At 44.7% G+C, this 22927-nt stretch overlaps 1 protein-coding gene across 5 annotated transcripts in view; it reads left to right on the top strand.

The window, feature by feature from the left end:
- LOC137506317 (putative nuclease HARBI1) overlaps window positions 1–22927 on the top strand; it is a 70520-nt gene that overhangs the window by 2767 nt on the left and 44826 nt on the right. The window contains exon 2 of one of the 5 annotated variants that reach the window (XM_068233592.1): window positions 18145–18635. The exons of the other annotated variants lie outside the window; for them this stretch is intronic. The gene's annotated coding sequence lies outside the window, so the exon portion shown is untranslated. The remainder of the gene's footprint in view (window positions 1–18144; window positions 18636–22927) is intronic. 5 annotated transcript variants of the gene reach the window in all.

The following is a 22927-nucleotide window of genomic DNA, read 5'->3' as shown; positions in this document are numbered from 1 at the left end:
TTGGTTTCTGGACGTAGTAACTACGTCCAGAAACCATGCGCGCTTCGGTAGCCACGGAATCAATGTATCAGGCTATGGTGCCCGATCACTGATTCCTCTCTCCTGCTGAAAAAGCGACAGCTTCTCTCGGAAGCTGTGCTTTTTCTGGCCATTGCCTTCCCACTGCGTCTCTCTAAGCGCGTGTTACGCTTAGAGTGACGTCATGTAAACAAACGCATGGCCGCCATCTTGTGGCCAAAAATTAAAACTACAACTAAAAGTAAATAAAAATTGAAAACAACACACAATTACATTATAAAACTATAGTTTACATCCCACCCTCCCAAAAATACCCAAATAAAATGTTTTAATATAAAAACAAAACAAAAAACATTACAATAAAAAAAAAAACATGTAAATATTTACCTAAGGGTCTAAACTTTTTAAATACCAATGTAAAGATTAAATATTTCTATATTTTTTTTATTTTAAACTTGTAAATAGTGATAGATGCAAAACGGAAAAATGCACCTTTATTGCCAAATAAAATATTGTCGCCATACATTGTGATAGGGACATAATTTTAACGGTGTAATAACCGGGACATATGGGCAAATACAATACGTGAGTTTTAATTATGGAGGCATGTATTATTTTAAAACTATAATGGCTGAAAACTGAGAAATAATGATTTTTTTCGTTTTTTTCTTATTCTTCCTGTTAAAATGCATTTACAGTAAAGTGGCTCTTAGCAAAATGTACCCCCCAAAGAAAGCCTAATTGGTGGCGGAAAAAACAAGATATAGATCAGTTCATTGTGATAAGTAGTGATAAAGTTATAGGCTAATGAATGGGAGGTAAACATTTCTCAAGTGAAAACGACGGAACGCGAATGGGTTAATATACCCTTTTGACATACATATTTAAAAATGTCAGTCCCTAAGGTAACTAGTTATGTATTTTTTTTTAATTGTCATTTTTTATTATTTTTTTTAATGTAAATTATTTATTTGGATTAATATGGGAGAGTGTGGGAATTAACTAGTTAATTTTAAATTAAGGCCTCTTTCACAGTGGGACGTTGCGTTTGATGCAACGTTAAAGTCGCACAACGTGCCCCTAACATTCAAAATGTAATTGATTGCGAGCGGATTATTTGAATTATTGCACAACTTGATTGCCAAGGAGGACCAACCTATAATTAGATACGCCAAACAATAAGAAAAATTGGCCCTACATGTGCATCATATAACTTTATTTGTACAAAATACTAAAAGTGGGAAGGCACCTGTTCACACTGTTAAAATCCATTAAAACCTCTGGCTGAGCAGGAGTGAGCGCTACTACACAAACATTGTATGTTCCACCAGCCGCCTCCAGGTTAATGCTTACAGCGATCGCCCAGCGTGAGCCTATGCAAATCGCTTCCGCCACCTGTTGAGGTCTGGCTGTGTGTGGACGCACCACCGACGCACACCAAGGCCTTCAAAAAGCAGCTGCAAACACTTCAAACAAAAACCGGAGTACTTGGGAATTTTTTCACTGACAAAGTGTGAGTCCTTTGTAAGTTTCCTCTCTATGCAGATTGTTCTCATGCAAGAATGCCTTAGTCTTGAGTTGGTATCAATAACCACTTCCAGATCGTGTTGTTCATACTAAAACAATAATTTGCATCAAACTTTTTTTCTCCCCCTTCCAGGATTTTGATATATAAGTCACACTTCGTTTAGCGGTAATAGCTGTTGCAGATCCCTTTTATATACTCACGGCTTCCGCCTTCAGCGAAGCCAGCGGCTATGGCGGCGTGTGAGTGGATATATGGACCAGCCGTCTCCGCGGTCTTCAGTGGTGCTCCAGCTATGGTGTTAGCGGGCTCCACTCCTTGCCATCCGGATTCAGGCTCAAGTGTAGATCCGCTATCCTTCAGATCTCCCGCCGCATTGGCGTCTTTGGTGCGGCCGTTGCTGGGTCACGTGAGCGCTCACTCCAGCTCCTCCCTTCCTGCTGACGCGTTTCGCCCCTCCCACCGGGGCTTTCTCAAAGCAGCTGAGGAATAGTGGGGAGATAGGCTGTTTTATTCATTCTTGGAGGTGGGTTAGGTCTCGGAAAAATCCGCCTTCTCATGCATATTCATTACTTCTCCGTAATCGCTCATTTTCACCATCTATTGACTGTTTATAATCTCCTCCCTTAGCGTGGAATATAGAGGGTTACGGAATCTACACTTCACATAAATTCTTACATCAAGGAGCGGGTGGTACCATGGGGGTTAAGAGAGAGGATTATCCCAGCAGGACATTTACAAAATCCTAGATTCATGAAAATTTGGAAGGAGAAAAGTATAAAGAGAGGCATCTCAATAATGAGTATGATTGTGGAGGAAGAAAAAATCCAATTTGAAGAACTAAGGGTGGAATTAGAAAAAAGTAAAATAAAATTAGATGGTTTTCAAACACATGGAAAATTTGAGAAATTAAATAAACAGTTAAAAATAGAAATTGAGAAAAATCAGGTAAAGATTAAAAAAGAAAAACAACAGAAATTCCAGGAAGATATAAAATCCTGGAATGAGGGGGAATTTTATGAATGTAAAAGAGGAAGACCTAGGAGTAGATCAAGAAGTAGGACTTTTAGACAGAAGCAACTAGAGGATAAACATGAAGAAGAAAGTGATAAAGGAGTCTCTTTTTTAGGACAGGACTTAGAAAACGAAGGAGAGGAAACAGAAGAAGAGGAAGAGGAAACAAGAATAGAGGAAGAAATAAAGAGCAAGGGTATATTAAAAACACAGAAAGACAGGAAGAATCCAAAGGAGAAAGTAAAGGAGAAAGTCAAAGAAATAGAAAAGAAAACCAGAGCGCAGGCAGTAAAGACACAGAAATAGAGGAGATGGGGAGCAATGTCATCAATTTAGCAAAAATCCCATTGGACCAGGACAGCTTATCTCTTTTGGGGAAGGGTCTCTCGTTTGCTCCGGTGTGTGGGGGAGATGAGTTCACAGTATATCGTGATTTGTGTTTTTTCTTGAGACGTGTTGCACTCAAGCTCACGTATGGAGATAGTAAAGGAGCAGTTTGCTCAGACAGTGAGCCCTTTTCCTCCGCAGTACATTTAAATCTAGAAGATAGAGCATTACTGAGGGACCTGGAATCCCTAAGAGATGAAGCTGAGGGAGAAGAGGGAAACGAAGAAGGTCCAGAGATACTAAATCCAAACCCTACAGGAACAAGGAAAAAATCTAAATATATGCCACCCCTGAATCACAAATTAAAAACATTTAGAGATTTGGTACAACGCGATCTACATACAATCAGATGGGTACCCAACAAGGATAGAGATAATTTAACCAGTGGGGAAAGAGAAGCATTGGAGAATGCTGGCTTCGCTGAAGGCGGAAGCCGTGAGTATATAAAAGGGATCTGCAACAGCTATTACCGCTAAACGAAGTGTGACTTATATATCAAAATCCTGGAAGGGGGAGAAAAAAAGTTTGATGCAAATTATTGTTTTAGTATGAACAACACGATCTGGAAGTGGTTATTGATACCAACTCAAGACTAAGGCATTCTTGCATGAGAACAATCTGCATAGAGAGGAAACTTACAAAGGACTCACACTTTGTCAGTGAAAAAATTCCCAAGTACTCCGGTTTTTGTTTGAAGTGTTTGCAGCTGCTTTTTGAAGGCCTTGGTGTGCGTCGGTGGTGGGTCCACACACACCCAGACCTCAACAGGTGGCGGAAGCGATTTGCATAGGCTCACGCTGGGCGATCGCTGTAAGCATTAACCTGGAGGCGGCTGGTGGAACATACAATGTTTGTGTAGTAGCGCTCACTCCTGCTCAGCCAGAGGTTTTAATGGATTTTAACAGTGTGAACAGGTGCCTTCCCACTTTTAGTATTTTGTACAAATAAAGTTATATGATGCACATGTAGGGCCAATTTTTCTTATTGTTTGGCGTGCCCCTAACATGTAGGTTATGAAAAAAACAAAAAACATTACTGAGCATGTGCAACATACATAACGCAGCAAATGTATTGCTAAACACACAGCATGCAGCACTTTCTAAATATTGCTACACGTTACACACAACGCAACGTGTGCACTGTGAATGTCATAATGTGCGACTTTAACGTCCCACTGTGAAAGAGGCCTTAGTGTAGGTCTTTTTATTTAAAAAAAAAAAAGTTTGTTGGTGCAATTTTACTATTTGGCCACAAGCTGTCCTTGCGCATTACTTTCCGTTGCGTACTATAAGTACACTAAACAGGAAGTAATGCATGGACATGTTATTCTGGTAATGCCGACATTCATGGACATGGGGGCTTAGATTAATTAAAGGGAACTGTGTTCCCATTCGTTCATCTCCCCTCTAACAGGTGGCGGCGAGTACCTGCGCAGGAACGAGCGGTGGCTATTGACTATTATCTACGTGGCTGGGGAGGAACTGGAGTGCTATACAAACAAACAGAAGATTAGCGCCAGAAAAGTCCCAAATGCAGCTGAAAACATGAACTGATCCAGATTTCCAACAAACTACATTAAAGTGATATTTAGCACTTAACACAGTATTAGACTCCAATACCCGAATGTGGTAGTAATATAACTAATAATTACACTCCAATCGCTTGTTTTATTCATGTTATATAAACTAATGGGGATTGAGTGTATCTACTTATATTACTACCACATTCGAGTATTGAAGACTGCATCCACTATTTGAGGAAGGAGTGTGAGTGCCAGATGTGGAAGCTGATGTTTGAGCCATCTGAAACCTTGTAGTGCGTGCACTAATTGGCTGGTAAGCCTCTTATGTTTAGGTGATGGTAATGACTCACTGAAGCTTTTCGACATCAGTGTTCATACCACCTGATGGACTGTCTAATACTGTGTTAAGTGCTGAATATCATGTTAAAATCAGGAACTGTCCTGCCCGACGTAGATCTGCTGCAGCAAACCGCATAAGTGGTTAAAGGGAACCAGAGGTGAGAGGGATATGGAGGCTGATATGTTTACTTACTTTTAAAGAGGAGCTGTTAGGTATAAGGTCTCAGAGAAAAAAAACATATATCAGTAGCTAAAGATTGGCTGTACTTACATTACATATGCATTTCACTGTCCACGTTTGGATTTCACAGAATTGTTATATAGTATTTGCAGAGAATGGTGCTCCTGACAGCTCATGGCAGGTTCCATGTTTGTCTGTCTCCTATGAAGCCAAATGTGTCGTCATGTCCTGCCTGCTTCCTGATGATTCCACTCAGAAAGAATACAACACTACTGTGCAGTGAATATTAATTAGCCATGTGGCTAGGAACAATAGCGGACTCATGCAGTATACTCTGCCCGGAGATTTTTCAGTGCTGGCTGTTGTAACATGAGACTGTAACTTCTCACTAGCAGCCGAGGGGAGGACCCAAGCAGCCTCAGAATGCTTTGCAGTATGCTATGCGGCCTGTCGTCCTTTTAAGAGCTTGGGAATACAGAGCCTTGCTGTCAGAACACATCAAAAGTAAGAGAGATTTTTAACTTCAGTATTGCCTTTTTGGCTTCCTTCTAAACTGTTTAACACAGGAGAATAGAGGTTTAAATTAGCTTTTGCAGCCTGACAGTTACTCTTTAACCACTTCTATACCATTACATTTTGTGCTGATCTGTGCTGCGTGGGCTCTCCAGCCCACAGCACAGATCAGATAGCAGCCAGGCCGATCAGACTTCCCCCCTTTTTTCCCCACTAGGGGGATGTCCTGCTGGGGGGGTCTGATCGCCGCCGGCTGCTTGCGCTTGCGGGGGGGGGTGTGGCTCTTCAAAGCCCCCCTCCGCAGCGCTTCCTGGCCTCCTTCCCTCCCTCTCCCTCCCCCTGTGAGCGGCGCAGGACGGATTTCCATCCTGCGCCTGATGGGATAGGCTTTAGCCTATCAGATGCCGGTGATCCCCGGCCAATCAGAGGCCGGGGATCACCGATCTCCTCTACGGCGCTGCTGCGCAGCAGCGCCGTATACATGTAAACACCGGGGAAGGTCTTCCCCGTGTGTTTACATTTACCCTGCGAGCCGCCGATCGGCTCACAGGGTGTTCGCGGAGACACCCTCCGTGAACTGACATGGAACGGCCGCTCGTATGGAATACACTTCAGGATTCAGGGGCGTATATATACGCACCGAGAATCCGGAAGTGGTTAAATAATGCAGATTGCATGGCTTTTCTGCAACACTGCCAGGTAACTGGTATTGTTTAAAAGGAAATAAATAGGGCAGCTTCCATGGGTCTCACAGCTTGTGTTCCTTTTAACCTTCCTTATCTCACCTTGAAGTCACTTAGCTGTGTTTTCATTAATTCATAGAGTTGTGTTTTTTAATTAAGGTGGCTATACACTAGTAGATGGAGGCTTGAGTCCCCAAAAGATAGATCACTCACTGATCGGAATTTGATCAAAGAGGGATCTATTGCTTCCACACACTGCCCATAGATATTCAATTGAATATCAAAAGCGCAGTGCTGCACTGCTAGAGCATACATATGAAATCGCCACAGGGAGACTTGGGCACAGGATACAGCCGGTATATGGCTTATCCTGCTGCTGCCCAAGTTCCCGGTGTCTTCAATTACTATTCCCCCTCTAGGCCCACCTGGATAGTGGGGAATGGTGTAATGCGGCTTCCAGCTATTTGCTGTAGGCAGAATTATAGTGTTTCAAAAGTTATTACGGTCTATGGTTCTAGATGCAGTGCAATGCTATGAGCTGTTGATCTACCCTCTTGCCTGGGGCTCAATGGATAAACCTCGCTGAAAGCCTCCTGATCTATGTTCCAATCAGCTGAGATAGAGACATGTTACTTCTTTAGTTGTGTGGCTGCACTTCTGTGTCTCTTAGTTTGTAAAGCCTCTTTGTAGCTACGGTATATATTAAGCCTTCAACCAGTGGCCACTTTGTACTTCCCCCACAGAAAAGTCTACTGTCAGATAGGATAGCAGTTGATTTGTCGTAAAATGAACAGCGGATATATCCCACAGATGGCAGCTCAGTGTACACCTGGAAATTGCACACCCAGACCCTCGCCGGTGGCCTTTGCCCGTGAGCTTCAGACACAGTGCTCGCTTCATCTACCACCTCTATTTATGTAACTTTATCAAACCTATTCAGTTGGTGAAGTGGATAATGTTTTATGCTGGGCCTCCGGACCATCAGGTAGCACTGAGCTGCCATCCATGATATAACTGTAAATTTTTTGCCAAATCAGTTGCTAACCTACCCGACACTAGATTTTTCTGCGGGGTAAATACAGAGCGGTTGTTGGTAGACAGTCTAATACATAAGTACCAGCCCTTTTTAGGCTCAGTTGAGCTTCCAGTCTGCTGGACTCTGAATGCCTTAAATTGCAGCAGAATAGCTGCATTTCAAACCAAGACAAGATACAGAATATTTACAGGATCTTCTCAAGAAATTAGCATATTGTGATAAAGTTCATTATTTTCTGTAATGTACTGATAAATAGACTTTCATATATTTTAGATTCATTACACTACAACTGAAGAAGTTCAAGCCTTTTATTGTTTTAATATTAATGATTTTGGCATACAGCTCATGAAAACTCAAAATTCCTATCTCAAAAAATTAGCATATTTCATCCGACCAATAAAAGAAAAGTGTTTTTAAAACAAAAAAAGTCAACCTTCAAATAATTATGTTCAGTTATGCACTCAATACTTGGTCGGGAATCCTTTTTCAGAAATGACTGCTTCAATGTGGCGTGGCATGGAGGGAATCAGCCTGTGGCACTGCTCAGGTGTTATGGAGGCCCAGGATGCTTCGATAGCGGCCTTAAAGGAAAGCAGAGATAAAGAATTAAAAGTTAGTTATACATACCTATGGCTTCCCGCAGGTCCAGAAACCCTGATCGCTCCCACGCCGCGGTCTTCAGCCTTCCCCGTTCGCCGCACTGGCTCACGGACTTCCAGGGGGCGTGGCCAGCCTACGCAAGTGAAGTGCGCTCCTTGTGTATCTCTCAAGCAGCCTCTGGAGAGGTACGCAAGGAGCGCACTTCAGCTACGCCTTGACTGGCCAGTCGGCTGAAGTCACGGGAGCCGGTGCGTCGAACGGGGAAGGCTGAGGACCGCGGGGTGGGAGCGATCAGCGTTTCTGGAGCGGCGGAAAGCCCCAGGTATGTATAACTAACTTTTAATTCTTTATCTTTGGTTCTCATCCAGAGTGTTGGGTCTTGCGTCTCTCAACTTTCTCTTCACAATATCCCACAGATTCCCTATGGGGTTCAGGTTAGGAGAGTTGGCAGGCCAATTGAGCACAGTAATACCATGGTCAGTAAACCATTTACCAGTGGTTTTGGCACTGTGAGCAGGTGCCAGGTCGTGCTGAAAAATGAAATCTTCATCTCCATAAAGCTTTTCAGCAGATGGAAGCATGAACCCACTTTTGAACCAGAAACAGCGGCAGAGGCGCCTGACCTGGGCTACAGAGAAGCAGCACTGGACTGTTGCTCAGTGGTCCAAAGTACTTTTTTTGGATGAAAGCAACTTTTACATGTCATTCGGAAATCAAGGTGCCAGAGTCTGGAGGAAGACTGGGGAGAGGGAAATGCCAAAATGCCTGAAGTCCAGTGTCAAGTACCCACAGTCAGTGATGGTCTGGGGTGCCATGTCAGCTGCTGGTGTTGGTCCACTGTGTTTTATCAAGGGTAGCGTCAATGCAGCTAGCTATCAGGAGATTTTGGAGCACTTCATGCTTCCATCTGCTGAAAAGCTTTATGGAGATGAAGATTTCATTTTTCAGCACGACCTGGCACCTGCTCACAGTGCCAAAACCACTGGTAAATGGTTTACTGACCATAGTATTACTGTGCTCAATTGGCCTGCCAACTCTCCTGACCTGACCCCATAGAAAATCTGTGGGATATTGTGAAGAGAAAGTTGAGAGACGCAAGACCCAACACTCTGGATGAGCTTTAGGCCGCTATCGAAGCATCCTGGGCCTCCATAACACCTGAGCAGTGCCACAGGCTGATTGCCTCCATGCCACGCCGCATTGAAGCAGTCATTTCTGCAAAAGGATTCCCGACCAAATATTGAGTGCATAACTGAACATAATTATTTGAAGGTTGACTTTTTTTGTTTTAAAAACACTTTTCTTTTATTGGTTGGATGAAATATGCTAATTTTTTGAGATAGGAATTTTGAGTTTTCATGAGCTGTATGCCAAAATCATCAATATTAAAACAATAAAAGGCTTGGACTACTTCAGTTGTAGAGTAATGGCAAGCTTTTAAACGTATTCTCAATCAATATTGTAGTATGTATATCCCATATGGAAACAAAATGTCTAGGAATGAAAAAAGGCCTCTATGGATGAATAGAAAGGTTAGGGATAAAATGAAGAGGAAAAAGAATGCCTATAAGGTCCTAAAACAGGAGGGGACTGAGGCTGCACTAAGCAATTATAAGCAGTGCAATAAAAATTGTAAAAAAGAAATTAGGCTGGCAAAGATCGAAGCTGAAAATCAAATCGCTAGGGATATCAAATCTAACCCAAAAAAGTTTTACAAGTACATCAACTCTAAAAAAAGAAAGGTTGACTGTATAGGAATCCTAAAGGATGAGGGTGGGAATTCAATGGTGGATGACCAAGGTAAGGCAGAGTTATTAAATGCTTTCTTTGCTTCTGTCTTCACAAAGGAAACAGCACTGTTGCAAATTACAGAGGCAGAAGAGTCTCAATCTTCTAACTGTAATATTAAATACTTAACGCAGGAAGAAGTAAAGGCAAGACTAAATAAATTAAAAATAGACAAGGCACCTGGCCCGGATGGCATGCATCCTCGGGTCCTAAGAGAATTAAGTTCAGTTATAGCTAAGCCCCTTTATCTTATCTTTTGTGACTCTCTTGCAACTAGCAGAGTCCCAGTGGATTGGCGTACAGCCCACGTTTTCCCATTATTTAAGAAGGGCAAAAAATCTGATCTAGGAAATTATAGACCTGTAAGCTTAACATCAGTTGTATGCAAACTATTTGAGGGGTTACTAAGAGATACTATACATGACTTCATAGTAGAAAATAATCTTATTTCTCAGCATCAACATGGGTTTACTAAAGACAGGTCCTGTTTGACTAACATGCTCAGCTTTTATGAGGTAGTGAATGCTAATATGGATATTGGGAATGCTGTAGATGTGATATACTTGGACTTTGCAAAGGCCTTCAACACTGTTCCCCACAGAAGTCTGGTGCAAAAGTTGAGGATGCAAGGACTGGGGAAGAGTTTGTGTGCATGGATAGGGAACTGGCTAATGGACAGAAAACAAAGAGTTGTGGTCAATGTATCGTACTCAAAATGGGAGACTGTTAGCAGTGGGGTCCCACAGGGGTCTGTACTGGGTACAGTGCTCTTCAATTTATTTATTAATGACCTAGTAGATGCAGTAGTGAGCAATGTTGCTATTTTTGCAGATGATACAAAATTGTGCAGAATCATCAACTCTCAGGAAGATAGTGTCATATTGCAACAGGATCTGGATAGGATGGCTATATGGGCACATACATGGCAGATGAAATTCAATGTTGACAAATGTAAAGTCATGCATTTTGGTCGTACCAATGGTCTAGCACCATACAAAATAAATGGGATACAGTTGGGAACATCAAACTTGTAGAAGGACTTAGGAGTACTCATCGACAACAAGTTAAATAATCATACTCAATGCCAAGCCGCTGCAGCTAAAGCGAACAAAATTTTGGGATGCATTAAAAGGGAAATAAAAACTCGAGATGCTAGCATAATATTGGCCCTGTTTAACTCTCTAGTAAGGCCACATCTGGAATATGGAATTTAGTTCTGGGCACCACATTACAAAAAATATATTGCAGTTTTAGAGCAGGTGCAGAGACGAGCTACAAAATTGATACGTGGGATGGAAGGTCTCGCTTACCAAGAAAGGTTAGATAAACTGGGTTTATTTAGTCTAGAGAAAAGACGCCTTAGAGGAGATCTAATTAACATGTATAAATACATCAGAGGGCAATATAATAGCTTGGCGGATGAGCTTTTTGTCCCTAGGCCTTCTCAAAGGACTAGAGGACATCAGATGCGCATGGAGGAAAAACGTTTTAGCCATTTATTTAGGAAAGGGTTCTTTACAGTAAGAGTGATTAAGATGTGGAATGCATTGCCACAGGAAGTCGTTATGGCAAACTCTATACCTGCATTTAAAGGGGGCTTAGATGCTTTCCTTGCGTTGAAAGACATCCATGGCTACAATTACTAGGTTATGCCTAATGATGTTGATCCAGGGATTTTATCTGATTGCCATCTGGAGTCAGGAAGGAATTTTTCCCTTTTGGGGCTAATTGGACCATGCCTTGTGGGGGTTTTTTCGCCTTCCTCTGGATCAACAGGGGTATGTGGGGGACGGGCTGGAGTTGTACTTTGTACTGGTTGAACTCGATGGAGGTATGTCTTTTTTCAACCAAAATAACTATGTAACTATGTAACTATGTAATGAATCTAAAATATATGAATGTCTAATGTTTATCAGTACATTACAGAAAATAATGAACTTTATCACAATATGCTAATTTTTTGAGAAGATCCTGTATATCATGCTTTTCTCCTGGCGGACTCAAAGCGCCTGAGATGCAGCCACTAGAGGTGCACTCTATAGGCAGTAGCATTGTTAGGGAGTCTAGCCCAAGGTCTCCTCACTGAACAGGTGCTGGCTTTTTGAACAAGAAGAGCCAAGATTCAAACCATGGTCTCCTGTGTCAGAGGCAGAACCCTTAAAAAGAACCAGAGACGAAGCACCCTCATGTATTTTATTCCATTTATCAGTGGGAACATGACAGTAAACACCTACCCTGTTTTTAGTTTCATTCTTATCTGCTTAATTAGTCTATTAGCAGCTGTGATAAGAATCCCCGACTGGCTCAGTCTAGGTTTGACCTGGAATCATTATAGCTGAGTCACTCTTCTGTGGAGTCTTTTCAAGCCCAAGCCTGCCACCTCCCGGCTCAAATTTCCTGCTTTGCATACTGAGAGCTGTGATGACATGGGAGGGGCTGCTGCTGCTGAGAGAGACTCTCTGAAACAGACAAGTGTGGCTGCAAGCCTGCAATATGATCTGTGTGCTCTCAGCATAGATACTAATGATGACTGCAGTTTCATTCCTATGAGAGACACTTCCTACAGGCAGCTGCACATCATACCAAAATGAAAGCACATAGCCTAAATAGCATCCTAGTCTCATATAGCCTAGACAGCAGATCCAGAACAACTCATAACCCGGAAGCAGAAGGAATATGAGTAGGCGACCATATTTGATTTTTCCTGGAGCAATAATGGATAAAAAACACTAAAAAAAGGCACACCAGAGCGGCGAAATTATCAGGTAGAGCATTTATTCTTTACAAGCTATCGACTGGTATGTTTATTTTGTGTGAAACGTTCATCTCTGGTTCCCTTTAACCACACACATGTCAGTGCTTGATGTGCAGTGTGGTTACCAGGCAGCAAAATTAGCCACATGTCAAGTGCAGATGTGTTTGTATATGACTTCATTGGAGGGACGCCTCCACTGTGCCAAGCATTTGCAGGTGTCTGTCAGGTGTCCATGCGAAAGAGGCCTAGAACAGTGAGCAGCAATTACACAGTGGTTTCTTCCCCTCACCGTAATTTGACCTCAGCAACAATTAGGCTACCGTGAGGAGAGAATTTGTAGTGCTAGCAGCTGCACATCATTGAAGGATTTGCTGCAGTGTTTTCTTACAATTACAACCCCATTTGTCCTCATAACAGTAGTGTTGGAATACAATGTGGTGCCATACATTTTGCGCAGAGCGCTCCTGGTTGGGCCACGCATGTGTGATGAAGCGCAACTTGTCTCAGGGCTGTGGAGTCGGAGTCGTGGAGTTGGAGTCGGGGCAATTTTGGGTGCCTGGAGTCGGAGTCGGGGAAAAATGCACCGACTCCGACTCCTAATGAATTTAAACTGTAATTAAAATGGAAAATATGATAAAATGTTCTATTTCTCAGATAATAGTCATCATAAATAATTTATACATACAGTAATAGCTTTGCTTAGTCCACAAAAATGAAGTAAACCATTCAAAATTAATGACTTGTGCTGCTTCAATAAAGCAGTCCCCGTATTTTTAAAGTCAAATATACACATCTGATTGTGACTGTATATATGATGTGTACACAGGAATCTCTTATATAAACTAAATAACGTCTATGCTGTAAGTATGAAGCCTGATGTGTAGCCGTGTCACTAATAGAGATGGTCAATATGATGGAAATAATTCTGCGTTGATTCTGATTTATGCAAATGTAAATCACTCTTTGCTCATGAAATCAAATAATTTAATATGTTAAAATTTGGTTTAGTGACTACGAATTAAATGGTACCTGAGAAGGATGAAAAGAAAAGCTTTATACATACCTGGGGCTTCTTCCAGCCCCCTTCAGGCTAATCAGTCCCTCGCTGTCCACCTCCACCACCTGGATCTTCTGCTATGAGTCCTGGTAATTCAGCCAGTCAGCGCAGTCAGGCTGCATGCCGCTTCCACAGTCAGGAGCGTTCTGCACCTGCACAATAATGCTGTGCAAGTATAGTACGCTCCCGGCGGTGGAGTGTGTGCATGCGCACTACGCCAGACTGGCTCAAGTACCTGGACTCATAGCAGAAGATCCAGGTGGCAGAGGAGAACAGCGAGGGACTGATTAGCCTGAAGGGGGCTGGAGGAAGCCCCAGGTATGTATAAAACTTTAATTTTATCTGTCTCAGGTTTACTTTGTTACACAGTAGTACTATACTCTACATATGCACTCTCCACAGAGCTGTAGGGAATCCACTGAGAATGTTGTGCACATTGAACACAGAGGTGTTGTCTATCACCCGTAAACCTGGTTCAGATTGTGCATAAAGAATGTGTAATAGAGGAAGAATCTCCTTATTCCCCTGCAGAGTACCTGCACATCACTCTTACATGTACCCACAGTTACATTGCCTAGGGCCTGATAGATGTTCTTTGTTCCTGTCTGTACCTTTTTCAAGTACTCTTACCAAGGACTAGTTTTAGTTTATAAAGGGAATAAATATGGCAGTCTCCATATCCTTCTCACTTCAGTTGTCTTTTAAAATTCCTAAGCGTTGGCAGTTAAGAGATGAATTTCATGTTACATACTTTCAATCAACAAGATTGTAATATGCAAATTAGAGGAGTCGGAGTCGGTGGAATCCTAAACTGAGGAGTCGGGGTCGATTTTTGTACCGACTCCACAGCCCTGGTTTCGGGCAGTATTGCAGGTGACAGGAGCCACCCATTGAGACAGGGAGGGACTGAGCAGCCTCAAGGGGGCTTAAAGGAAACCTTATGGCCCATACACACGGGCTACAACTGTCGCCGCAACCACGTGGCACGCGCGTGTTGCGGCGACAGGTCGCCCGTGTGTATGACGCGCACGCCCCGCAACCGGCGCCCGTCGGAGCTGTCGCCAGGCGATTGGTGCGGTCAATCGCCTGCTACAGCTGTCGCTGCAAATGTTGCTAGTCCGCCGTGTGTATGCGGACTAGCGACAGCAACACACTTACCATCGACGGAGCTCCCGGCGGGGAGGAGGAACCTTCGGCGACAGCTTCCGCCGCATCTCTGTCCCTCTGTGCGCCGTGTGTACGGCTGCAGCACAGAGGAACCTGGCGACGAGCTGTCGCTGCTTTTTTTTTTGTTGTTGTTGCGACTGACAACATTTGTGCCTCGTGAGTACGAGGCTTTAGACAGAAAGATAATAAAGTTTTATAGATACCTGAGGCTTCATCCAGCCCCCTCCATACCAATCGTTCCCACGCTGTCCTCATCTGGCTTCTCGTTTGCCTGGTAGAAGCCCCGTTGACTTGGCCAGTTGGGACGCACTGCGCATTCGCGGCTTGGCTGCCTGCACATCCCACTGCATGGGAGAACCAGCATCAGAAGCTGTTGAGAATCAACAGCTTGCATGACAGGTGGTCAAAGGAACCACAGCTTCAAACACCGCTTAATAGTGGACACAGTAAGCAAGTCTGAGGTTCAACTGAGAAGAGAAGACTTCAAGATGCAGTTTTGCAACAAAAAGCTATTACCAAGGCCTCAGAATAAGTATAAAGATGATTGCCTGGACCATGAAGCTCAGCCTTAGGACTACTGAAAACTAGAATACGGTGTTATGGACTGATGAATCAAGATTTGTCATCTTCCATTCCTTACGTAGGATTTTGGTACACTGCTGACTATTTAATAGGATGGTTCCACAGTGTGTGACATCAGCTGTCAAACATGGAGTAGGAAGAGTGATGGTCTGTGGCTTTTGCTGGATCCAGGGTTGGTCACTTGTACAGAGTAAGGGCCCTTTTCCACTAGCAATCGCTAGCGATTGCTGAATCGCAATTACCGGCGATTCCCCGACGTTCGCGGCCGCAATTTTGCTATGCTATGCACTGCATAGCAAATATCGCTCCGCCGCGCGTTTGCGTTCCTGGCAAAAACGAATTGCGGTAGTGGAAATGACCTACCGCGATTCCTATGTTAAAAAGCAAACCGTAGCGATTGTAAAATCGCTAGCGGTTTGCGTTTTTGCAATTCAGCCAGCGCAAACACGCTGGTGGAAAAGGGCCCTGAGAGGCACTCGGAACCAAAACACCTACCACAGCATTCTGCAGCGCCCTGCTCAAAGTTCAGGAGACAGGTGGATACGATTGGGCCATATCTGTATGGATTTTTTGGATACACTCTTTATGTTTGCATTCGCTTACTACTGTGATGGGGGGTTGCCATCTTGCTACTGTGTTTAGTTGGGGGGCTGTGATTGGGACCTACCCGTCCAGTCTATGCTGCATAACTGATATTGGTTGCTTGCAATTACCTTGACATCCACAGAAAACCTTGTTAGTCTATTACAACCATTATACTTATTAGCATCAAAAGTTTGATTAAGGTGGGATTAAACTCTATACACAATGAATAAACATTTAACAAAAAACATTATTTGGCACCCTCGCATTAAATGTAATGTACCTGGTTGGTGAAACTTCAATCAGGAAAAGAGAGTTTTTAAAATCTATGGCAGCAGCGGTGGAACTGAGCAACTGCAGAGGGACTTGAGCTGCATGCAGGACCAGATGCACAATGGTGCTATTGTGACCGAGGCCCGAACACTGCAACAGACAAGCATATCCATATAGGAGAACTGTAGTGAGAGGTATATGGAGGCTGCCATATTTATTTCCATTTAAGCAATACCAGTTACCTGGCTATCATGCTAATCCTCTGCCTCTAATACTTTTAGCCATAGACACTGAACAAGTATGCAGCAGATCAGGTGTTTCTGACAATTTTGACAGATCTGACAAGATTAGCTGCATGCTTGTTACTGGTGTGATTCAGCCACTACTTCAGCCAAATAGATCAGCAGGGCTGCCAGGCAACTGGTATTGCTCCCACGCCGCCGTCCTCTGCTTCCTGTATCAGCCAGTTCCGGGTCCCGTAGTTTCGGCCAGTCGGCGTCAGCACGCGGCCAATGGTCCACATCACAGGGGCTCCCAGCATACCATTACACGTGCGGCTGCATACTGCACGCGTAAGGATGGCGGCGTGGGAGCGATCCAGGCTTATGGGGCTGGAAGAAGCCCCAGGTATGTATGAAATCTTTTTTTTCTTTTTCTATGTCCGGCGTCTCTCGTTTCCTTTAAGGTACTGTACTGTCATTTGCTTACATCTCAAGTGGGCTTGCATAGCCCGGGGCAAGTTCTACACCCTTTTTTGCTCTGAGGTACTATACACATTTTCTCCTTCATCATTGGGTCTGAACCGACCCCACCTCTAGCAGCAACACATTCATCCACACAAGCGCAAATTTTTTCCTGCCCTCTCCAAGGTGCTTTTTTTTCCGTCCTCCTACAGGACTGTCACTTTTTCTTTTTTCCCCTAAAGTTTCTCGTAACTATTTGTTTTTCTATCATTTTTTAATTTTTTGTTTTTCTTTTTGCCTACCTGGCTGTGTCCAGCAGCTGCCACGCATTGCCTCACTGCGCGAAGCCCCACTGTTTGATCTTAAAGCGGAACTGTAAATATAAAATAAACACATTGTTTCACTTACCTGGAGCTTCCCCAAGCCCCCAGCAGCTGTCCTGTCCTGTGCCGAATCTCCACGAGTCTCCGTTCCCCCGCCGCAGCTCGGTCCCGTACCTCGACTTGTAAGTCGAGGCCAGAGCAGCCCTGCCAAGCGTATCCTTCACGTTCCCCTCTGCAATAGCGGGGAACGCCAAGAAAGGATACATGTGGCCAGAGCCGCGCAGGCGCAGTGGCCCGGCGGCGAAACTGAAAGTAGCTGGCCGCGGGAGAACGGAGGCTCGTTGAGGAGCGGCGTGGGATAGGACGGCTGCTGGGGGCTTGGGGAAGCCCCAGGTAAGTGAAACAATGTGTTTATTTTATATCTACAGTTCCGCTTTAAATAGATCTAAGCGGCAGGATCCCCCTCTTTCTAGCTGGTCTTTCTGGGGGCTGGTTACTTATTCATATGTGAAGCGGAGCGCACTGTAAATCGTGCGAGTAGAATGGGCGGCAGTGAAGATCAGAGTGCGTTCCTCGCTGGAGCGCAGGGAATTTCCCGGGGACGGCACTGAGGTTTTAAAAACTTCCTGGTCAGAGCAGAGCGGCGCAAATGAAAGGACGCTCAACGCCGGATGGTCACTGCTCTCTGCGCATTTAGCACGTTTGCCCGGACGCAATTCTTCCTGTTGCCCTGCGTGGAGCAGGTATGTGAAACCCTAGCAGGGTTGATAAATGTGATTATTTTGTTTAAGGGCCATAGAACGTGTCCAATGTTATTACAGGTGCCCTGCTGGGTTGTGACCTAGAGCCGTATTTGGATATTTAAAAGGTACAGACTGCTTTTATTATGTGCACGTGTGGCCATTCTAGCACGCTCCTTATGGCATATCATGTTTTCATTTAGCCTGTGCTTGTGGAAATATGGATAATGCTGCTGTCGCTCTAGAAATAGACCAGCAACTTAATGATAGGTAGGCACAGAAATATAATTATTTATTATAGCCACATTTTTTATGGCAAGTATGAGGCACAGAACTTACAGAAATAATTATTTCTGTTTTTTCTTATCTTGCACAGACCCTCACAACCTGAAGAGAACTCTTCTAATCAGAGGGAAAAAATCATCCTGACGTTCTAGCAAATCTAGCAAATCACATGCCAGTAAAGGATCCCATGCTCGTTCTCATTCAGATAAAACTAAATCTTGCTGGGCATGTGGACAACAATGTATCCCGGGAAAGCTAGTATGTGCAGATTGCTTCTATTCCATTCCCATGGAGGAGGAACTTATGCAGGATCTTCCCTCATTAGTACGGGAAATTGTACAACAATCTCTGGCACAACAATCCACACCTCAGACAAGAGAATCTGAAAATTCAGCAAGTTTTGATCCACCTGAGGATGAGGAGGGGCTTTCCATTGGTTTCAACGTTTCATTAGTAACCCCATTTATAAAGTCAGTAAGGGAAGCCATACAGTGGGAGGAGTCTGAGGAAACACCTACAAAGACACAACGTTATTATCCACACCTTAAAAAGAAAGCACTATCTTTCCCAGTAATGGAGGAGGTCAGTGAGCTCATTCAAGAAGAATGGTCAAGAGTGGATAAGAAAGTTTCTATGCATTTTTTCCACATACAACACACATGGGGCTTGATTCACAAAGCGGTGCTAACCTACTTAGCACGTCTAAAGTCTTTAGACGTGCTAACCAGGGTGCTAAGTAGGTTAGCACCGGATTTCTCAATCAGATCGCACGCTAACTTTGCACGCGCAAAGTTTTATGCGCGCAAAGTCCCATAGGCTTTAATGGGCACTTCGCGCGGTGCGCCCTGCGCTCTGTGCAGTGTGCGCATAAAGTTTTACACGCGTAAAGTTTTACGCGCATAAAGTTTTATGCGCGAAAAGCTCATTTAGACGTGCTAAGGGGGTTTTCAAAGGCGTGCTAACAGTTAGCACCGCTTTGTGAATCAAGCCCATGGTGTGCAGAAAACACATAGAGAATACTGACAGACTAGTATCAATTCTGCCTTGGGCTGATTCATTTGGATATTTGCAGTTTATTTTTTTAAGGTATTTAACAAAACAGTACGTAGTATATCGGCTACTTTTCCATTGAATAAACGAGAGTGTGACACGTGTTAGAAGGCATTTGTGAATCACTGCAGTGCGTACAAGAGGAATCGGCGCTGGAGACTTGGGCGCAGGATACAGCCAGTATATGGCTGATCCTGCTGCTGCACAAGTTCCCGGCCGTGTTAAATACTATTCCCCCTCCAGGCCGCCATGGATGGTGGGGAATTAAAGCCAGTGGTTACCTATTTAAAAATCAAAAAGTCAGATACTCACCTAAGGAGAGGGAAGGCTCGGTCCTAATGAGCCTTCCCTCTCCTCTCCCGGTGCCCTCGGTGCTGCGCTGGCTCCCCCGTTCGCGTCCGCCGCCTCAGGGACTTCGGAGGTCTTCGGGAGCACTCGGGCTTCCGAAGACGGGCTGCTCCATACTACGCATGCGCGAGTGCGTCATAGAGGGCGTTCGCGCATGTGCAGTACGAAGCGGCCCGTCTTCGGGAGCCCGAGTGCTCCCGAAGACTTCCGAAAGCTCCCTTCGGCTGCGGAAGTGGCAGTATTTGACCGAACTGGTCGAATACTGTCACGGGGGATCCTGCGTGGGACCGGGCACCGGGAGAGGAGAGGGAAGGCTCATTGGGACCGAGCCTTCCCTCTCCTTAGGTGAGTATCTGACTTTTTGATTTTTATAATGGTAAACATTCACTTTAAATAATTCGGCTTCCAGCAATTGCTGGAAGCCGAATTATTGTGTTTTAAAGGTAACTTCAGCTCCATCTTCTGATGGCGCCGAAGTTACTCCCTGTGCGCCGCTATAGCCGTAATTCCTATTACGGCCTATGGTGGCGCCGGCTGCGCCCAAGTCTCCAGCGCTGGATTCACTGTGTTCAACTGCAGTAGGCTGTCTTCATCTCAGCCACCTCAGTAGAATTCGGTGTTCTGTGTTTTAAATGCAACTGCCTCTAAATACTGCCTTTTCTGCTTTCTACAAATGCCTAAGTTAGTGGAGGTTGAGAAGCAGTATTCTCTGTTTTACAGCTGTTCATGCTAAACTGGCTTTTACAGTGACCTCACCCAGTGTAATTTGAGGAGGTCAGGTCACACAACTCTACTTCAGCTAAACTAACATGCTGCTGAGAGGTCTTGTAACTCACTGTGAAATCAGGACTGTAGTTTGCGTCCAGAGCAAAAATGTAGCCTTAGTATATTTTTAAAAATATGTGTCCCCAGGAATACTTTTGGACCCTTCACTGTGATAAATATACTGAGAGGTACAGACTAACCAGCAAGCTCATGGTGACCCAGAACTCATTGGAGTGTAAGGGACTACAATGGTCCTAAAAGCCCCCTTACTAAGATGTTAAGAAAAACAAAAGTTTGCTTTCTTAAAGAGAATCTGTATTGTTAAAATCGCACAAAAGTAAACATACCAGTGCGTTAGGGGACATCTCCTATTACCCTCTGTCACAATTTCACCGCTCCCCGCCGCATTAAAAGTAGTCAAAAACTGTTTTAAAGAGTTTGTTTATAAACAAACAAAATGGCCACCAAAACAGGAAGTAGGTTGATGTACAGCATGTCCACACATAGAAAATACATCCATACACAAGCAGGCTGTATACAGCCTTACTTCTAAATCTCAAGAGATCACTTGTGTGTGTTTACCTTCTGTCCCCTTCTTCTCTCATGCACTGAACATTACAGGCTTCCTGCAGACAGCTCTGCCTATGTCGTTAATTCCTTAGTATGTGACAGACCAGCTCCTTTCACAGCCTCCAGAGGAGGATTTTTATCCAGCTCTCTTCTATCACTGATAAGATAGCAGAGAAGCTGCTGGCTTATGTAAATAAAACACACACTGGAGTGTGCATAGAGGAACAGTTCAACACTGAAGAACTTGGCAGCCTTCCAGACACAGGCCCACAAGTCTGACAGGGGAAAGATACATTGATTTATTACAGAGATGGTTATAGTAGAAAGAGCTGCAGCAAGCCAGATCACATTAGAATAGGTTTAGGAACTTGTAGGATGGTAGAAAAAACATTGTAATTTTTGTTACAGAGTCACTTTAAAACAGAAAGAATTTGCGATAATTCAGGTTGGAGTGAGCTTTTAGATGTCTCCCAGAGCAACACTGCTGAATATATGCAAATTAACCATTGTACCCTTAGAAGCTAAACACACCTCCAGAACCGCTGGAATGCAATGATGTGTCAGCTTGTTAATTTGTACAGAGCCACAATAATCCAACATGCATACAGACTGTTTCGGATTGTTTGATCCTCATTAGTGCATGGCATGGATTAATTTGGCTCTATGGAGTAGGGCTTGTAAATGCGAGAGGTACAGACTAACCAGAAAGCTCATGGTGACCCAGAACTCATTGGAGTGTGTAAGGGACTACAATGGTCCTAAAAGCCCCCTAACTAAGATGTTAAGAAAAACTAAAGTTTGCTTTCCTAAAACAGAAAAATGTGCGATAATTCAGGTTGGAGTGAGCTTGAGATGTCTCCCAGAGCAACACTGCTGAATATATGCAAATTAACCATTGTACCCTTAGAAGCTAAACACACCTCCAGAACCGCTGGAATGCAATGATGTGTCAGTTTGTTAATTTGTACAGAGCCATAATAATCCAACATGCATACAGACTGTTTCGGATTGTATGCATGTTGAAGGCGCTGCATCCGGTGAGCGCTCGTAAGGGCTGCCCCGGCACAGAGCTCCCGCTTTTCTTTTTTTCCACTGGTTTTTTGTTTTGTTTTTGTTTTTATGTTAGCCAGCATTAGGGTAGTATAGCAGTAGCATAGTAGTAGCTAGTTGTAGTAGCTCCCCCTGCGACCCGTTCAGCCGTCACTGCGGGCTTACAGCCTGTCCCACGTGGGGACCACGTGGGGCGAGCGGGGAGCGGGCTCAAGGACTGATCCGGGCCCACTGCGGCCCCAGCTGCCACACCGCATCCCCTGCCGCCACCTCTCAGGGCTACCCCCTATCAGCAGGCTCACCCCTAGACGGATCGGTGACGGGTGCTCTCAAGGTCCCCGCAGCCACTCTCACGGTCCCTGCAGCCTCCGATCCAGCTGACGAGCCTGCGCGTGAGCCGACTCCAGCGCAGAAGCCTCGGAGAGCCAGCCGCAGAACCTCTGGCTCACCAGAGGAGCCAACGTGACCCGGTTGCCTGGAGGAGCCGACTCAAAAGCTCAGGAGCCGCAGAGAGCCAGTCGCAGACCTCTGGCTCACCGGAAGAGCCGAACGTGATCCGGATGCCTGGAGGAGCCAGGATCCGACTCGGGCTGCAGAGATCCAGCCACAGACCCGATCCTGATGCCTGTCGATTCCCCGTGGAGGACGCCTGCCTGATGATCCGGATGCCTGCCTGAAACTGCCTGCTGAGCGATCACTGCCAGGTCCCCACCACCGAGGAGAAGGACATAGCCCAGCTGCAGAGAACCTTCCACAGCTGACCATCAGGGGTAAGGCCTCACTTCACACACTGCCTGTCTGCTGTCCCACCGCAGGCCAGTCCCTCTATAGACCCCTCTGGGCCTAGTCTGCCGAACCTGTTGGGTCCCTCTCTAGATCCCTCTGGGCCTAGCTTGCTACCCTGCATGTATCCCTGCGGAACTGTTGATGCATTCCCTGCTGACTTTGGCTGTGCACTACTGACTGTCACATATTCATGCCTGCCTTGTGCTGAACCCTGCTGTACCATGTGCACCACTAAGCTGCCCCACCGCAGGCCTGTCCCTCCTTAGATCCCTCTGGCCTAGCTTGCTGAATGTGTTGGGTCCCTC

Source organism: Hyperolius riggenbachi, chromosome 1 (assembly GCF_040937935.1).
Source record: "Hyperolius riggenbachi isolate aHypRig1 chromosome 1, aHypRig1.pri, whole genome shotgun sequence".
Lineage (NCBI taxonomy): Eukaryota > Metazoa > Chordata > Amphibia > Anura > Hyperoliidae > Hyperolius > Hyperolius riggenbachi.
The sequence above is the reverse complement of the archived record's forward strand: the minus strand, read 5'-3'. Positions and strand labels throughout refer to the sequence as shown.